The sequence below is a fragment of the Schistocerca gregaria genome, chromosome 2, assembly GCF_023897955.1.
Source record: "Schistocerca gregaria isolate iqSchGreg1 chromosome 2, iqSchGreg1.2, whole genome shotgun sequence".
NCBI lineage: Eukaryota > Metazoa > Arthropoda > Insecta > Orthoptera > Acrididae > Schistocerca > Schistocerca gregaria.
In genome coordinates this window covers 166017832-166037557 of record NC_064921.1, presented here as the reverse complement: position 1 = coordinate 166037557, position 19726 = coordinate 166017832, and positions in this window count along the sequence as shown.

The window sequence follows — 19726 nt, the reverse complement described above, 5'->3', positions numbered from 1 at the left end:
GTTAACATACAATGCAATACGATACAGTAACCGATCGATCTCATCCACGGTCATTCGCTTCCACAACAATTTCCGGTGTGATGTCACGATGAGCCTGTCCAGGACGGGCATCGCCTTCCAGTGACTCGCACCCCTCAAGGAATCGTTTGCGCCATTCCACAGCACTAGAACGACTCAGAATGCACTCACCGTACACAGCCTTCATCCGTCAATACATTTCATGGCCTCCAACTCCCTCCGCCTCCAAAAATCGAATCACTCCTCGTTGTTCCTATTTACTCGCCTGCACGTTCAGTAGTGGACGATAACTTGTGTGACCACCTTCTCTTCGGCGTGAAACCACACTGGCGGTATGCAACATCAAACAATGTGCACGCGTCAGTCTCTCTACCAATAGATGGCACCACCATACCCGCAGTTACGTGGTGCCACTGTAAGCTACCGCTTCTGTTTTGCTCTTTTCCTCTGATGGGTAAGCCTGCGAGCCGAACGTAGAAGTGAAATATTTTGCACAACGGATTTTAGCACGCTAATTTGTCGCCATGACACTTATACTCTCTTCAGAAGGATAAGCTTATCCTTTGCTCTATATGTGACGTTAACTAGTCGTATGCAAATCTGGTTGGTTTCTAACCATATCCTCAGGATATGCTAGAATGTTCAGATGTGCTGACCTACAAACACTGCCTCCACCAGGTAGTTGCAAATATGAAATACACAAATAAGGAGATAATAAAATGACAAAGGAAAGTACTAGCTATGAAACGATACAGTCAGTAGTGTTAAATTCTTTACTCTTCTGCAATTTACTCTATACAAGATAACACAGTACGAGCAAGATTTTAGTTCTGCCTATTGACATTTGGTAATCGCTGTGTCTGGCACTGTCCTGTGATATATTCGAGGTCGTAAAATCGAGTGCGGAATACTGACATCAGCTATGGCAATAGCAATTATACACTCCTGGAAATGGAAAAAAGAACACATTGACACCGGTGTGTCAGACCCAACATACTTGCTCCGGACACTGCGAGAGGGCTGTACAAGCAATGATCACACGCACGGCACAGCGGACACACCAGGAACCGCGGTGTTGGCCGTCGAATGGCGCTAGCTGTGCAGCATTTGTGCACCGCCGCCGTCAGTGTCAGCCAGTTTGCCGTGGCATACGGAGCTCCATCGCAGTCTTTAACACTGGTAGCATGCCGCGACAGCGTGGACGTGAACCTTATGTGCAGTTGACGGACTTTGAGCGAGGGCGTATAGTGGGCATGCAGGAGGCCGGGTGAACGTACCGCCGAATTGCTCAACACGTGGGGCGTGAGGTCTCCACAGTACATCGATGCTGTCGCCAGTGGTCGGCGGAAGGTGCACGTGCCCGTCGACCTGGGACCGGACCGCAGCGACGCACGGATGCACGCCAAGACCGTAGGATTCTACGCAGTGCCGTAGGTGACCGCACCGCCACTTCCCAGCAAATTAGGGACACTGTTGCTCCTGGGGTATCGGCGAGGACCATTCGCAACCGTCTCCATGAAGCTGGGCTACGGTCCCGCACACCGTTAGGCCGTCTTCCGCTCACGCCCCAACATCGTGCAGCCCGCCTCCAGTGGTGTCGCGACAGGCGTGAATGGAGGGACGAATGGAGACGTGTCGTCTTCAGCGATGAGAGTCGCTTCTGCCTTGGTGCCAATGATGGTCGTATGCGTGTTTGGCGCCGTGCAGGTGAGCGCTACAATCAGGACTGCATACGACTGAGGCACACAGGGCCAACACCCGGCATCATGGTGTGGGGAGCGATCTCTTACACTGGCCGTACACCTCTGGTGATCGTCGAGGGGACACTGAATAGTGCACGGTACATCCAAACCGTCATCGAACCCATCGTTCTATCATTCCTAGACCGGCAAGGGAACTTGCTGTTCCAACAGGACAATGCACGTCCGCATGTATCCCGTACCACCCAACGTGCTCTAGAAGGTGTAAGTCAACTACCCTGGCCAGCAAGATCTCCGGATCTGTCCCCATTGAGCATGTTTGGGACTGGATGAAGCGTCGTCTCACGCGGTCTGCACGTCCAGCACGAACGCTGGTCCAACTGAGGCGCCAGGTGGAAATGGCATTGCAAGCCGTTCCACAGGACTACATCCAGGATCTCTACGATCGTCTCCATGGGAGAATAGCAGCCTGCATTGCTGCGAAAGGTGGATATACACTGTACTAGTGCCGACATTGTGCTTGCTCTGTTGCCTGTGTCTATGTGCCTGTGGTTCTGTCAGTGTGATCATGTGATGTATCTGACCCCAGGAATGTGTCAATAAAGTTTCCCCTTCCTGGGACAGTGAATTCACGGTGTTCTTATTTCAATTTCCAGGAGTGTATTTAGAACTACACTCGCTTCTAGCAACGTGAAGCCTCAGCATTGAACGAGAAAGACACGTGATTAGCAATTTACTTTACTTCCCTAACACCCGTTGCGAATGTACAACCACTACAGTGATCTAACGCCTATCGCTGCAAAGGTTCTCGCCTCAGCGAGATTACATAAATTCTATCTCACCAAAAGCTTCCGTAGGCACCTCTACGGCTGCCGTGGAACACCAGACGATCCTCAGGTTCTCGCTACAAGTAATGTGTCCCAGTAACGAGGTCGCACACCTTGCCAGGACCAACCTCTCTCAACGACGCTCCATGAACAAGTGTTTCTCAGTCGCTACGCTTTTTCGTTGCTCCTGTTCTTTTTTCTTCCCCCCTTTAATGTGCGTGGCCAATCACGTTGGTGGCAGAGGTTCGTTTCGGAGCGCCGACCAATCTCAGTTTTGCAATCGACCGAAGCTTCTAGAAGTTTCCAAACTGTTCCAGAAGCTTCCGCTCCGGCCGTTGGGAAAACCACCTACACGCCGCCACGCGTTTTGTGAGCGAGCCCCCGTGTCTTCTCCTTGTCCTCGGCCACGTGGCTCCCGCTAAGCCGCGGTCCACCCGCCTAGGGTTTCCAGGAGCTTACGTTCGCTGTTGTCTTCAGCTCTCAGGCCTGCCTGCCTCGTTTGTGTCTTTCCCGTTCTCCTGCCAGCCTCCCGTGTCCGTCCGCTTCACTATCGCCCAACGTGCAGATATTCTGCTACAAATTAAGATCCCTAGCCGATGTCAGCATCGTTAATGGTTTCCTGTCTCAATGTTTATACTATTAAAGGGTCTTCTTTCCGGAGTGGTAGTTGTAATGTGGCTCAAAATGATGCCACCTTACGTGCAAGGCAAAGGTAGGCACACTGACCAACTTTCATTGGAATAAACCTCATATTTATAAGATGTGCGGTATTCAAACAAGTTCTCTTTAAAAACTTCGGTACGCCTCGGCACGCTAGTTCGGTGGGGCGCAAAGGAATACCAGTGGTGATTCAGAACCGCTGTTGCACCGTGTACGATGGCCGGTACCCAAGTGCCGTTGTGACGTTTCATTACTATTCGCAGAGGGCAGGGCTCGCTGCCCGCTGCCGGCTTGAGCAACAGACCGAGGCGCAACCGCTGCGTCGCTACAGGCGCGCGCGTGCTACCAGGGCATTTCTCCCAGTGGCACAACAGCCGTAGTTACGAATACTCGCTGACCACGCGTCTTTCGACATGGTGGAACAGTGTCCAGCAGCTCGCATTTCGTGGCGACTCTATTCGAGACGCTTTCATCGTGCGCCATCTATTCTAGTGCCCAAACACTGATTTTAATCAGGAAATGAGGAAAATGGAAAGAGATATGGTCGGTAGTTACTGAAAATCTTCCTAAGAATTAGAATCGTGCTATCTGTTTAATAAACGAGAATTAGAACAGACGTCTTATTAAAGCTTTGTATCGCCATGCTGCAGTTCTGCAAAATACCATTCAAATCATCATAAGCAGTTTTTCTCGCATCTTAGAACCCGAAACCACCAGTGCTGCAGCGCTCCAACATTCGCTCTTCGTAAGTTCTCAAACATTCCCTTAGATATCTCCACTGTAAGTATTCGTCAGCTACTTTCCAAGGATTTGTGTATCTGAAGTCTTGTTTTTTATGTGCGAAAAATCGGTAAGAAGTGTTACGTAAGACTCATTTAATACTATACGTAATATGCATGCTTTCATTTTTCTACTTCCTGATAGATGTGTTTATGAAATAACCCTGTTATACATACGTAAGTATAGTCATTTCTATATTGTAGAAATGCAGCATCAAGTAAATACACTCAGCAGAAATCGACTATTTCCTGCATTATACTCAAGATGGGAGTGCTGGTTCATTTAATGCTAACTGAAATTTACTTCCTATTACAGGTATCCGCTGTGATAGGTTATTCAAAATAAAACCTGTGGCAAGCAAACCCAATGAAGCATTTGATAAACTGTCCTGTGAAGAATATGTTGCTGTTGTTGAACAAATGTGCTCAACAAAATTTCGTAACAGCATGCAACGGCAAGTACCAAACAAACCACAAAGTGGGATTACAGAATTATTATGCTCAGTGGTCATAAGAGTTTGTTTACAAGTTTAAGGCTGAAACAAGCAAAGAGAATTATGTATGAGGAGGGGGAGAACATTAGTGTTTAACGTCCCGTGGACAGCGAGGTCATTAGAGACGGAGGATGGGGAAGGAAATCGGCCGTGCCCTTTCAAAGGAACCATCCCGGCATTTGCCTGAAGCGATTTAGGGAAATCATGGGAAACCTAAATCAGGATGGCGGAGGCGGGATTGAACCGTCGTCCTCCCGAATGCGAGTCCAGTGTGCCACCTCGCTCGGCAAATATGTAAGAGACGGAGGATCAAGTGTGGGAGCTTCCTCAAATATCTTGGCAAAGAATATTCGAAAATATTAGAATTACTGTGTATTTTTTGATAGTTACTTCACATCAATTTCTTTCTAGAAGAACCTGCACCTACAGGCGATCCTTAGACTTGCTACTATTAGAAGGAACCGAGTTCCAAGCTGTGAGATAGCAGATGTGAAGAAAATGCAGGAAAAGGAACCTGGTGTTAGGAGAGTATCTAGCTTACGTCAGTGGGCAGAGGTTTCTGTGGTTAGTTGGAGGGGTAGTACGATAGTAAATCTGGCACCAACATTTGCAGATCAAATGTCTAAATCACAGGTGCAGTGGTATGACAGATCCCAGAGAAACGATATTTACACTATTGGGCCATTGATTTTTAGTGAATATAATCGTGACATAGATGGGGTGATCTGATCGACAGCACTGTACGAAGATACAACATAGTCCTGAGAGATGGCATGCCCATATGTTCTACCATTTTCTTGACATGAGAGTAGTAAATACCTTCGTGCTATAGAGATGTGAGCAAAAAGAGAAAGGGTGATCATGGTAATCAATTTCCAGCTTAATTTGGCAGAATTATTGCCAATCAGAAGAAAATCTGGAAGCAGAAAAATCAAGGGGTTCAATGGAAGAGGATATTCAAGCAAAGAAAGACAAAGGCCTTACGCAAATTGTGCCACAAAAACCTGTATGTCAGGGTAGGTTGCTCATAGGCCAATATGGACCATATTAGATGCAAGTTCACTAATGGTACTTTCAATCCACATATGTGTGAAAAGTGTGGAGTTCGAACCTGCTTCAGCGAAGTGACAATATTTATTGTTTCAAGAGATTTCATATCGAGTAGCACAGGTGATATGTTATACGTATTATGTAAAAATTATGCTTTGGTGTCGAAATGTTGCAGAACGTTGTTTTCAATAAAAACTGTGTTCTTTGAAAGAAATGACTTTTTAATTTTTTTCCCTCATATCGTGTCTACTAAAGAACATTAAATTATTGAGAGCCAAGGTTAAACGTTACAGAAAAGTAGTTGTTTGGAGCCATACGTGCTTGCTCTTCTGTTGTGAAGATATTAACAATTGTATGAGTCAATGATACTCAATGGGTTTCTGTAACAAGGCCGTAACATTAGATACGTGTAAATATACTACGACATGCAACCTCAAAAGAGATGTGTTTCACAGTTGTAGAGATGAACAAGTGTTCATAGCGCTCAAATATTTCATTTTAGAGCCCATGTTTACTGGAGATTTTTTTCATTTAGTCCACTTTACGATTTCTCAAAATATAGAAAGCAATGAGCTTGCATTGGAAGAGATTTGTTTCACAGTGCAAAAAATTAAGAAGTGCTCATAGCTTTCAGATACGCATTTGAGACCGCAACTTTTTTGGTACATTTACCCTACTAAATCAGCCCTAAAAGTTTGATACATCATCGAAGAATCTCCCTGTATAGAAAGTGTTCCTCGTATGCTATTAGGAAGTCGGCCAAGAGTAATATAGCTACACAAGGACGAATAGTTGGCTCTATAGCCACCTTAAATTAAATGATACATTCAAAACAGTTCTCTACTTCACCTTCGGTTTCCTAACGAATTTAGTGACAAACTATCCATATGCCGGACGCACAGTCACAGGGATATCGTGGAAAGATACATTTCCACTACTCTCTTAGCACCACGTACTGTGACTTCTTTTTCTGAGAATCGACTGTCAGTAGTCATTGCCCTACCTTACAGCCAGCACTTACAGTTGTTGCGAAGTACACTATGGTATCAAAAGCACCCCGACAGTCCTATCTGATGGTGAACCGACCACTAGTTTTCACAAGACGTGAACCCACAAGTGTGAAAGGAGGCGGAGATTATTGTGTTATCAGAAGAGAAGGAGTAATGGAGAATAAGTCGGTTGGGAGAATTCAATGATTTCGGACGAGAGCTTTTTATTGGATGTCATTTGAATGACAAATCCATCCAGGACTTTCCAAATCTTCTAGGGCTGCCCGTGTCGAATGTTGATGATGTGACTGCGAGGTAGAATCGCGAAGGGACCATCACAGCTAAACAACTACCAGACCGATCTCGTGTAATGGCGGATAGGGAGCATCGAGCTTTGCGGAGGAACGGGGTGTGGTCCCCCTTATTGCGTTTCAGAAACGCTAAAGGTGAAAGGAAATGAATACATTTTACAGAATTCTGAACTGCGTACAGTAGAGGAACACTTCGGATATGATGACTGTATCAGCGTGACAATGGACGATGTCGTGAAGCGTCGGCTTCACTAGTTAGTTACATGTTCCGTAAATCATTTGAACTATTCCTTTATCGAAATGATGTGGCAAGAGTCAGTTTACAGGATACATATACACTGAAGCGCCATGGAAATTGGTATAGACTTGCGTATTCAATTACTGAGATATGTAAAGAGGCAGAATATAGCGCTGCGGTCGGCAACGCCTGTATAAGACAACAAGTGTCTGGAGCAGTTGTTGATCGGATACTGCTGCTACAGTGGCAGGTTATCAGGATTTAAGTTAGTTTGAACGTGGTGTTATAATAGGTTCACGAGCGAGATAGCGATGAAGTGTGAATTTTCAGGTACGACCTTTTCACGAGAGTATCATGAATTTCAGGAATCTGGTAAAACATCAAATCTCCGACATCGCTGCGGCCAGTAGAAGACCCAGCAAGAATAGGACCAACGACGACTGAAGCGAATCGCTCAACCTGACAGAAGTGCAGCCCTTCCACAAACTGCTACAGATTTCAATGATGGGCCATTAACAAGTGTAAGCGTGAGAACCATTCAACGAACATCATCGATATGGACTTTCGGAGCCGAAGGCCAACTCGTGTACCCTTCATGACGGCACGACACAAAGATTTACGCTTCGCCTGGGCTCGTCAACACCGACGTTGGACTGTTGATGATTGGAAACATGTTGCCTGGTCGCACGAATCTAGTTTCAAATTGTATCGAGCGAACGGACGTGTACGGGTATAGAGACAACCTAATGACTCCATGGACCGTGCATAGCAGCTGGGAACTGTTTAAGATGGTGGAGGCTCTGTAATGGCGTGGGGCGTGTGAAGTTGTAGTGACATGGGACCCCTGATACGTCTAGATAAGCCCCTGACAGGTGACACGTGCGTAAGCATCCTGTCTGGTCACCTGTAAGCATTCATGTCCATTGTGCATTCCAGCGGACTTGGACAATTCCATCAGGACAATACGACACCCTACACATCCAGAATTGCTACAGAGTGTCTCCAGGAACAATCTTCTGCGTTTAAACACATTCGATGGCCACCAATCTCCCCATACATAAACATTACTGAGCACATCTTTGATGTCTTGCAACGTGCTGTTCAGAAGAGATATCCACCCCCTCGTACTCTTACGGATTTTGATGTCTTGCAACATGCTGTTCAGAAGAGATCTCCACCCCGTCGTACTCTTACGAATTGATAGACAGCACTACAGGATTCATGGTGTCAGTTCCTTCTATCGCTACTTCAGACATTAGCCGATCCCATGCCTCGTCCTGCTGCGGTACTTCCGCGTGCTCACGGGGGCCCTACATGATATTAGGCTGGTTGTAAGGTGTCAGGCAAATCCAACACCTTCCATGAAAACCCTGACATGATAAGCGAATCCAGTAGTATGTCACATAGCTCCGAATAAATCGTGACATTAAATTAACCAAAGTAATACGAGTAACGAGTGAGCAAATGGAATACCACACACTAACACAAGAATGCCTAAATGCATGTCGTACCTTCCCACCGTGAGACCGACGCAGTTCCGAGGGGAGAAACGAGACCAGAAGCTGAGAGCAGAACCGTGTTAAGCTAGAAGGCCCTACGATAAGGGACGGACTGGACACCCACGTCGCCAGCCTACCGCTAAGACTACGACCCGCACGTTTTAGCGTGAGACTTTTTCGCGTCTCTGTTACATTAGGACCACCCGCCAGCCCATGTTAAAAGCTAGAGCCCTCCAGAAAAACAGTATAGATCTTACAATAACACTAAAAGGACCACACCAGCTGCAGGTTTTAGCGTGAGACTTTTTCGCGTCTCTGCTACGTTGCAAACTTTAAAAACACCACGACGAAAAGTATAACGTTTCTCTGTGGGTAGACAGATTTTTTGTAGGCGGAGCCTGATTGGTCAGATGAAAACATAGCCAGATAGTTTTTTTTAAACCAACTTCGGTAAATTGTAGTAAGAAGAAGTGAAGTGTTGCTCCCGAGATGGCGAGGTGAGAGGAGCTGTGGTGCCCGTCAGTGCCCTGACGCTGCCTAAACACCGACAAGGTAATGAACGCACGCGATGCCGCATTTTTGAGCGCATAAGGCTTCACTCAGAACTGCAGAAGTCTCATCTGTTACACCCACTTTTTGTGTAATACTAGTGTCGATCGTTAATTAAAACTCATGGTGTTCACATTTGCCACTTGAAGAACAGATCTGAAACGCGATGATTTTTCTTTTATATAGTTATTGAGAAGCCACATCAGCCACTGTAATTTACGACAAGTTAGATAAGTAATTAAAGATAATTGAGGGTCACTCTAGACCATTTTGATAGTTTTCTCTTTTCTGAAACTTAAATTAAACCTAGGTTATAGATGTGATATGGCATAGGTCATCCTTCGATCGATTGTAGAACTTGGAAACCCATTCAGGAAATATTCGTTCACATTTTTGTTGAACGCAGTTGGTTTTTACCATCCTGTATTAAAACATTTTCTTTTATCAATAGTGCAATTTATAAACGATGTTTTGTGAGTAGAATAAAATTTCCAATGGTAAATTTAACTGCTTTTTCGACGTTATTTTACCAGCTAACTAAAAATAGGAAAGCCTTGAACCCTTCCCACTAAATTTAGTTAGTATTAAGATTCTTTTACAGGGAGTGCAGTGGAGCTGACGCTGAGACCATTTAGTATTTGGTTATATCATCGCTTGTCTCACTGAACTCTTCTGATTTCTACATGTCATGTGTGGTCTGGTGTCTCCTTACCAGCAACAGGTCCCAGGTTCAAACTAGTCAATTCCCTAAAAAACACGCTCAGAGCGTCGTTGCGCGAAAGTGGTAGGGAGACACGATATAAGACAAACAGAAACCACCATGAATGTTTAGATGGTGTACCAGTGTCTTTGGCTCTTCATTCTATACGATTGCTGTTAACAAAAATGAAAACATTATTATGTTTAGTCCTACTCATGCAAAAACAATTATTTTTTTATTTTACTGGCTACCAGTTTTTAAGTAGAAATTGGTTAGGGGAATCGAAGGAGCTGGCCAGAACACATGATTTTAAACTTGCTTCACTACCTGTCAGACATTTTATGTTGTTGGATAAATGATCCAACATTTTTGTTGCTGCATGCTGGACTCCTTTCTGAAGCACTGACAACTTTAACAATGGACAATAGAAGTCATTTTTCCCTCTAGGGCGTGGGTATGAGCATCATTTTTATTTCAAATTGTGATGGATTATTTAAGACAGTTTCGTTGGCGAATATACAGGGTTACTCTTATTAACGTTTAAAAGGTCCCACAGCGACGTAGATGACACTGAGACAAGTGGAAGCCATAAGGTTGAACATGTGACGTCACCAGATGCTGTACCTCGCCGCACGTGCAGCAGTCTGTAGCGTCTGATCATCCCAGCCCAAGTCAAGAACTCACGGCTGTGTGGCTCCGGGTGTACCTGCGCGACTTTAGCGTTTGGGGCTGAGGATTCGAGTCTTGTGTCTCGCATGTAATAATTTTTTGCATTGCGTTAGACATCATGTGTTTACATTGACGTAATATGCATTGTTTTATTTACCTATCTAGCGGTCTCCACTGGCTAATACCAAAGTACAGTCCAACAAAATATTACGTCACAAGTAAATAAAGAATAAGATTCTGGATTGCATCTTCTTTACTAAACAAAATCTGTAAACAAACAAAGAAGGGACAAAATAAAAGAAACACAAAATATGAATGGCTTTTGCTTGGTTACGGCGAGGACAATAATTTTGTAACTTCTAAATTTACAATACATCACATTTACAAAAGATGCAACTGAGTAGCCCAGCGGAGCGAGAAGTAGGACTGCCCCTGCGATCCCATAGGTTGTTATGGGAATGCGCATGTAGTGTGGATCACGAAATAAAATACAACCTCTCTAATAAACTCGCAGAAGATCAAAATTCTGAACTGTTCGCAAATTCTGTATCAACTCAGAGCCCCTACGTGCTACTGCATGAAAAGATTTACCCATCCATTACACAGCGCAAACAGCTTGAATGGTCGCGAAAATGTGATTGGACATACAAGTTTGGCAACGTTTCGTCTATGGGGTGCCAGCTCACATTCTTCGCAATGCACCGAGTATACCACCAAAATATTTAATATAAATTCAGGCAGAATTTGATATGCAAAACTTTTTCAAGTTCCAAAAATTCGAATTTATTCTCAACAAGAACATTGAGAAATCAACAAGTCACAATTCACATAAATTAATTTCAGAGTCTGGCCGAGTTTCTTAAGATCTTGGAGGCAGTTGAATAAACCACGATTAATTGCGTGTTATCTTTAGAAGACCGTTAATGTTCTACTATATCACAAACTCTAAATTCCACAACAGCTACCCGTTGCAGCCTTCAAAGTGCGGCTCGTATAACATGCAACCCGTCAAATACGAAGTCCATCACATGCCAAAAAACTTCTATGTCCCAAAATAGGAACTCTGAATAATTCACAGACGCGAACTAGCGGCTATTTCACTGCTCATTAGATAAAACTTTCTCGAAACGCAGACTAATTCAGCCCGACCGTCTCCAATGGGATCCGAACATAGACTCCCTGCCAAAATGCCGCTTTTCATCCAGCAAACCAGAGCCAAGCACCTTTGAAGTCAGTTGTGCTACTGAACATGAAAATTGCTGATATTCTTAATTTTAACCTTTTATACACTTATGATACATCAAATCACATGGAAATTTTCCGAGATTATTATGCTGTTATCAGTTTTCATTCATCTTGTTTCTTAATTTATGTGGTTTTCCTCCGTTTTCGCCGGCCAGGTGGCAGAGCGGTTCTAGGCGCTTTAGTCTGGAACAGCGCGACCGCTACAGTCGCAGGTTCGAATCCTGCCTGCCTTGGGCAAGGATGTGTGTGATGTCCTTAGGTTAGTTAGGTTTCAATAGTTCTAAGTTCTAGGGGACTGATGACCTCAGATGTTAAGTCCCAAATAGCCAGAGCCATTTGAACAATTTAAACCTCCATTTTCAGATTTATAAGTACACTCCTGGAAAATGAAATAAGAACATCGTGAATTCATTGTCCCAGGAAGGGGAAACTTTATTGACACATTCCTGGGGTCAGATACATCACATGATCACACTGACAGAACCACAGGCACATAGACACAGGCAACAGAGCATGCACAATGTCGGCACTAGTACAGTGTATATCCACCTTTCGCAGCAATGCAGGCTGCTATTCTCCCATGGAGACGATTGTAGAGATGCTGGATGTAGTCCTGTGGAACGGCGTGCCATGCCATTTCCACCTGGCGCCTCAGTTGGACCAGCGTTCGTGCTGGACGTGCAGACCGCGTAAGACGACGCTTCATCCAGTCCCAAACATGCTCAATGGGGGACACATCCGGAGATCTTGCTGGCCAGGGTAGTTGACTTACACCTTCTAGAGCACGTTGGGTGGCACGGGATACATGCGGACGTGCATTGTCCTGTTGGAACAGAAAGTTCCCTTGCCGGTCTAGGAATGGTAGAACGATGGGTTCGATGACGGTTTGGATGTACCGTGCACTATTCAGTGTCCCCTCGACGATCACCAGAGGTGTACGGCCAGTGTAGGAGATCGCTCCCCACACCATGATGCCGGGTGTTGGCCCTGTGTGCCTCGGTCGTATGCAGTCCTGATTGTGGCGCCCACCTGCACGGCGACAAGGCAGAAGCGACTCTCATCGCTGAAGACGACACGTCTCCATTAGTCCCTCCATTCACGCCTGTCGCGACACCACTGGAGGCGGGCTGCACGATGTTGTGGCGTGAGTGGAAGACGGCCTAACGGTGTGCGGGACCGTAGCCCAGCTTCATGGAGACGGTTGCGAATGGTCCTCGCCGATACCCCAGGAGCAACAGTGTTCCTAATTTGCTGGGAAGTGGCGGTGTGGTCCCTTAGGGCACTGCGTAGGATCCTACGGTCTTGGCGTGCATCCGTGCGTCGCTGCGGTCCGGTCCCAGGTCGACGGGCACGTGCACCTTCCGCCGACCACTGGCGACAACATCGATGTACTGTGGAGACCTCACGCCCCACGTGTTGAGCGATTCGGCGGTACGTCCACCCCGCCTCTCGCATGCCCACTATACGCCCTCGCTCAAAGTCCGTCAACTGCACATACGGTTCACGTCCACGCTGTCGAACCATGCTACCAGTGTTAAAGACTGCGATAGAGCTCCGTATGCCACGGCAAACTGGCTGACACTGACGGCGGCGGTGCACAAATGCTGCGCAGCTAGCGCCATTCGACGGCCAACACCGCGGTTCCTGGTGTGTCCGCTGTGCCGTGCGTGTCATCATTGCTTGTACAGCCCTCTCGCAGTGTCCGGAGCAAGTATGGTGGGTCTGACACACCGGTGTCAACGTGTTTTTTTTTCCATTTCCAGGAGTGTATAAATTAAATTACACATTAAATAATTTCCTGTATCTAAACTTTATAGTACTGTCGCTACTTTTAATGTTTGTCTATGTACTTAGCAAGAAAAGCTGCTTTTAATTGCGCGAAATCCACTTTTCAGCCTCTCATTTAAATATCTGAATAATTTCAGTAAATATTCTATCACAGTCCGATACAGTTCTACGAGATGTATCCATAGACACATTATTTGTTGCAATCGCATAATGCGTTGCCGAAATATTCACTTTTACAGTAAAGGAATTATTTTACAAGAACTAATACGTATATCGAAGATGCGTCGTCACAATCGTAATCGTCCATCTTTTCCGATTCAGATAAACGTACTGACTCTTTAGTGACACATATGGTTCAATATCTATTAATTTTGAGGTTAGCTATTAATTGTGCACTGGAGGCGAAAACCGACCATGAGAAACGAGCAGCCATTGTGCTGACCAACGAAAGGGTTTTCCCGGTCACGCGGTCATCTTAGCGGCCGATGGAAATCCAGAGACAACCCCATCTGTGGAGCATAGTGTGTAACTGTTCCTCCACGCGCTTCCTCAAGCTGATTTCACCTCTCAGTTGAGAGGCCAGAAGTTGGAAGATGACGTAATTTGGTGTGAACTACCAATGACAAGATGGTTTGTTCGTTATGGGTACTCTGAGAAAGACCGGGGTCTTCCTGCGCGACTGGCTGCTGCGTTCGGAAGCAGCGCTCCAAAATAACTTCTGTTATTAATATTAGAAAAATTAAACAGTGAATGTATTTTCACTGCATATAAAAGGATATCTCAATAGCTGGCTATCATTTTGTTTAATTCAGGCTAGTTGCCAAATATGGGGTATATAGGAAACCTGCTGTCTCGGATCGCTAGATAGCATTCAAACATGAAATTTTCACTCTACACGGAGTGTGAGCTTATATGAAACTTCCTGGCAGATTAAAACAGTGTGCCGGACCGAGACTCGAACTCGGGACCTTTGCCTTTCGCGGGCAAGTGCTCTACCGACTTTTTTTTTTTTTTTTTTTTTTTTTTTTAGAACTTAGAATTACTTAAATCTAACTAACCTAAGGACATCACACACATCCATGCCCGAGGCAGGATTCGAACCTGCGACCGTAGCATTAGCACGGTTCCGGACTGCGCGCCTTTTTTTTTTTTTTTTTTTTTTTTTGGAGAACAAAGTTTATTTACCACAACATAACATTATCACAGCGGTATCAACACATGTATTCAGACAACAAAAACAAGTTCCTAGGCAATAGCCTTGGTTTAAATAAAATTAAACAGTAAAATGAACGAGAATAGTACAATGAATTTATAGATTGGAGCGACTGGTGATTACCCTGTGAAATTTTGTCAATAAAGCATTTTTATAAGTTTTTTTAAATGTTTAAAGGGAATTATAGGAATTAAAGAAAACGCCCTCCTGGCAGAACAGACAAAGCAGCATCCGCGTCCCGCCAACTTGTGGGTAGACGCACACCGAATCCCAAGGCAGTCAAGCATGTTCCAGGCACGTCTTCACGAAGAATATTGCATTTTCCGGTACATGGGACTGAGTCCTGGTATTACACACTCTCATTGAAGTCATCTTCTCATACCTGGGACACCCCAGCTGCAGGGGGGATCGAAGAAGGCACTACCCAAAAAGTTGGCATAGTACTGACGGTATCGCGGATGGTGCATGAGAAAAGTAAAGCGATCTTGCAGGAATGTCCAAAAATCAAGAACACTCTTATCACCTTCATGGAACAAATAAGAGATCGAGAGACCTTTTATCCAGATCACAGCGTTGGTCTTCGTACTTGGGAAGTATGTCTCATCTGGGAACAGAAGAGATTTCGGTGTCATGGCATGGGGAGCCGTACGTAGAAGAAAGGCAAGCATCTTCTGAATCAGCTGCCACACCTCTGCAGAAGATCCACACATCAGTCGATGTTCGTCCGTATCAAGCGTTTGACAGCGAGGACACAGCGGCGAATCTGTCATTTTTATGGCATGTAGACGAAGTTGTGTCATGTATTTTCCATTAACGACCAAATACCAGGTCGCACGTGCGCTCGTGTCTAGGTATATATGGTGTACAGAACGCCATACCACGGGCCATGCGATCGTAGGATATCGCCTTTCCACAACATTCCGAGTGTGATTTCTCATCATGATTCGGTAAACATCACGTGCCATAGGGGGTCTGGTACTAGGCAAGTCGGCATGGACATAACTGTATTCGATGAAAAAGGTCCGGATATGTGAGAGAGGGGAAGAAATATGGGCTACTGCAACGGGTGCCACTCGAGAGGGAGGGGCCACTTCATCAATCAGGCTTCCCGATAATCCGTTTCGGCGGCGGATCCACGATTTAACCATCGTACTTACATAAAGGGCAGCTGCTCTCGCTCGGACGTTGACAAGGCCGAGGCCGCCATCTCGAGGAGGAAGTGTCAGCGTGTCGTAGCGGACTTTGAAGATAAGACCCGCGCTAACAAAGTAGCCGAACGCCGCCTGAAGCCTGTGTGCCACTGCCTTTGGCATCGGTAAAATCTGTGCTAAATGGGGTAGTCGCGAGACTAGATGAGTGTTAACAAAATCCACCCTTTGTAACATGTCCAATGCTCTCAGGAGGTTGCCACGAACGTTCGTGCGGATAGCTTGAAGCAGGCGTTTGTAGTTAAATGAGATCGTGCGCTGTATATCACGCGTGAAGGTGATCCCCAAACATTTGAGCTTGTCCACTAATGGCAATGGTGCCACACTCTCAGCTGGAAGGCCTCTACCGACGGACATAGCACTAGATTTCGTCAGGTTCACACGGCTGCCCGCAGCAGCCCCGTACTGGTTGATCCACGCCAGTGCCTCCCGCACTTCATCCTCCGATAGAACCAAGAACACCAAGTCATCTGCATAGGCGCGGCAGATGAAAGAAGTCCCCCTCATTGTTATGCCTGTCAACCGGCTCCTCAAACCGTGTAATAGTGGCTCAAGGGCAATGGCGAAAAGCAGCATCGACAGCGGACATCCTTGACGGACCGACCGCATGACGTTAATAGGGCCCGCCACACGGCCATTGACCAGCACCCGCGACGTGGCACCTCGGAGAAGCCGCAAGACGAGGTGTATAAACCTGTGGGGAAAGGCCATCCGTCGAAGTACGTTTTCGAGAAAGTCATGACTCACTCTATCAAAGGCGTGGTCGAAGTCCACTGTCACTAAGGCACCACGACTGCGACAGGTCATGGTCAGGGCTATAACGTCACGGTAATCGCTGAGTGCCGTCTGAATGTTACTATCACCTCCAAAGCACGTTTGATCCAGAGAGATAACTTGAGGGACGACGCGCCTAATGCGAGCGCCAAGAATCCGGGTAAAAATCTTGAAGTCACAATTTAACATGGTCAGCGGCCGATAATGTTCCACTCCTCGACCTCCCGATGGCTTGGGGATCGGGATAAGCAAGCCTTCTACGAATTCGGGTGGGAGAGGAAAGTCAGGGTTCATCAGTTCTTCATACATCGCAGTCCAGCGTGAGCCCATGATGTCATGAAATGTGCGGTAAAACTCCAGCGGGAACCCATCTGGACCTGGGGCTTTGTTTGCCGCACCCTTATGAAGAGCATCGGCGACGTCATCAGCCGTAATTGTCGCCGTGAGAATCTCCGCAGCAGACTCGTCCAGGGTATCTGTCAAGGAACGGAGGACATCAGACATTACCGCCACGTTCCGGTCCTCTGCTGCATAGAACTCGTTGCAGTGATCCACAAAGGCTCTTACGATATCATTCTGGGACGTCAATCGACGACCATCTGGCATGTCGAGGGCGTTGATCAACTTTCTACGACACCGCTGCTTCTCTCGGATAACATGATGCATGGACGGGAGCTCTCCTGGTACACATTCGTGACATCTTGCGCGTACTACTGTGCCTTCAAGGCGGTGACGCATAAGAGAAATTATCTTCGCCTTAATACGTTGAATTTCAACCTGTCGTTGAACTGAGGGGGCAAGGTTTGAGAGTTCCCGGAGAATTGTGAAATAGTATTCCATGGTATGTCGGTGCCATAACATTTTATCGCGACCGTAATTCATCATAGAACGACGTAAAGCAGGCTTGGCGCAGTCGATCCACCACCGAAGTGTTGAAGGATACGCTGGAAGGCGTCTCACACAGTTATTCCACGTCGTCTCTACGACCTGCCTACATTCCGGATCCTTGAGATGGGCCACATTCAGCTTCCACAGGCCTCGACCGCGCCACACCTTCTGCCTCTGGAGCGAAACAGTGCAAATGTAGGCGATATGGTCGGAAAAGGCGGTAGGCCATAACTCAGCGTCAAGCGTGGCAGTTACGAGTCCTGGGGACACGTAGACACGGTCAAGACGACTTGCTGAGTGGCTGGTGACGTACGTATATCCAGGCCGATCGCCATGCACGCGGTCCCAAGTATCGGTGAGTTTCAGTTCATGCACAAGCAGCTTGAGTTCCTGGCATGTGGTGAAATGGGGATGTTGGTCCTTTTGGGATAACACACAATTGAAGTCGCCGCCAAGAACAATATGGTCGTAGCGTCCGACAAACAAAGGAGCGATCTGTTCTGAATAGAATCGCGACCGCTCCCGTCGCTTGGCCGTGCCCGAGGGAGCGTAAACATTGATGACTCGAACACCGTGGAAAGTCACAGCAAGACCCCTAGCCGATGGTAGGTAAATCACGTCATCTACATCAATGCCTTCCTTTAAAAGAATAGCTGTCCCACTGCCACCGTCGGCACACGGCGTGAGGTAGGAAACATAGCCATAGACATTAGGAAACGTCGCCAGGCGAACTTCCTGCAAAAGGGCAACATCTAGGTCCGACGCCCTCAACATATCACGGAGCAATTGTAGTTTGACAGGGGTGCCAATGGTGTTGACATTGATGGAGCCAATCCTGTAAGCTTGTTGTAGAATTGGGACTACAGGGACGCTCATGGAGGCACGAAGAGCAGCAGCGAACAAGAATGTTGTCCCAGTAGGCTGCACATCCCCATCCTGTAACCCTGTCGATTAGGAGTCGTGGGCTGGAGCAGCGGCATTCGCGGCTGTCTCACTAGTTGGTGTTTCGTCGGCTACATCGTCAGACCACGCAAGGGTGCGTAGATGGTGTGCGTCCAGTGGAGTACCAGCAGAGTCCGAAGGCAGTGTCGCGTCGGTGGTGGAAGAGTTGTCCTGGCTCAGCTGTTGTTCAACGTCCATAGGTACAGCGCCTGGTGCATGCAAGGATGGTTGTACGTCCGACGGAGTGCAAGTTGGTGCTTCCACCATAGATTCGTCCTTCGGAGGAACAACTTGATAATTTTGATCTTCATCGTCTTGAGACTGCGTCCTGCAGGTGTCAGACGGGGCGATCCGCCGTTTCCGACGTCTCTTCGGCGACCGTTGCTTGCGCACGTGATCTTCAGTGTCCGAAGACGCCTGGGGATCCGGATGTTCAGACACAAAAGCATCGGTAGGCACAATCATGGAGTCAAGGGCCATCCTCTGTCCTTGAGATTGCTCACCACTGCACACGTCGGGAGGAGGAGGCAAGGGCGTTGGTCCGTCCGCAACAGCCTGAGGCAGTACCGGAGACGACGATGTACCAGTAGTAGGAGCCAGTGGTGTTCGCGGTCGGGGGTCGCTATGGAGAGCTTCGACAAACGTCAGCGGTAGCGACGTCGGAGCGGTCGTGGCCGGCAGGTCCCCAGGCGGTAACTGTGTGATTCTGCGCTGCAGACAGCTGGAACGGAGGTGTCCTTCTTTGCCACATCCCGAGCATGTCTTCGGCTGTCCATCATAAATAATAATTGCACGGCAGCCACCAATATATAAGTAGGACGGCACATGTTTGGTTAGTTCTATGCGGATCTGCCGTACTCCATTGAGAACCGGGTATGTAGTGAACTGAGCCCACTTCTCAGCTGTGTGGCTAATCACTTTTCCATATGGATGGAATGCAGATACCACTACCTCTGAAGGCACCTCGAAAGGGAGTTCAAAAACACGTATCGTGCGCAGTCCAAGTCCCGCATGTTCCACAGTTACGTCACCGATGTGTCCATCAGAGTGACGGAACTTAAGACCACTTCGAGTTGCATCTAGAATTTTTTCACATATGTCTTCGTTGACCAATTTCACGTATACCACACTGCTCACTATAGAAAGGTGGATGCCAATAAGATCGTTGCAGTCAATCTTGACTTC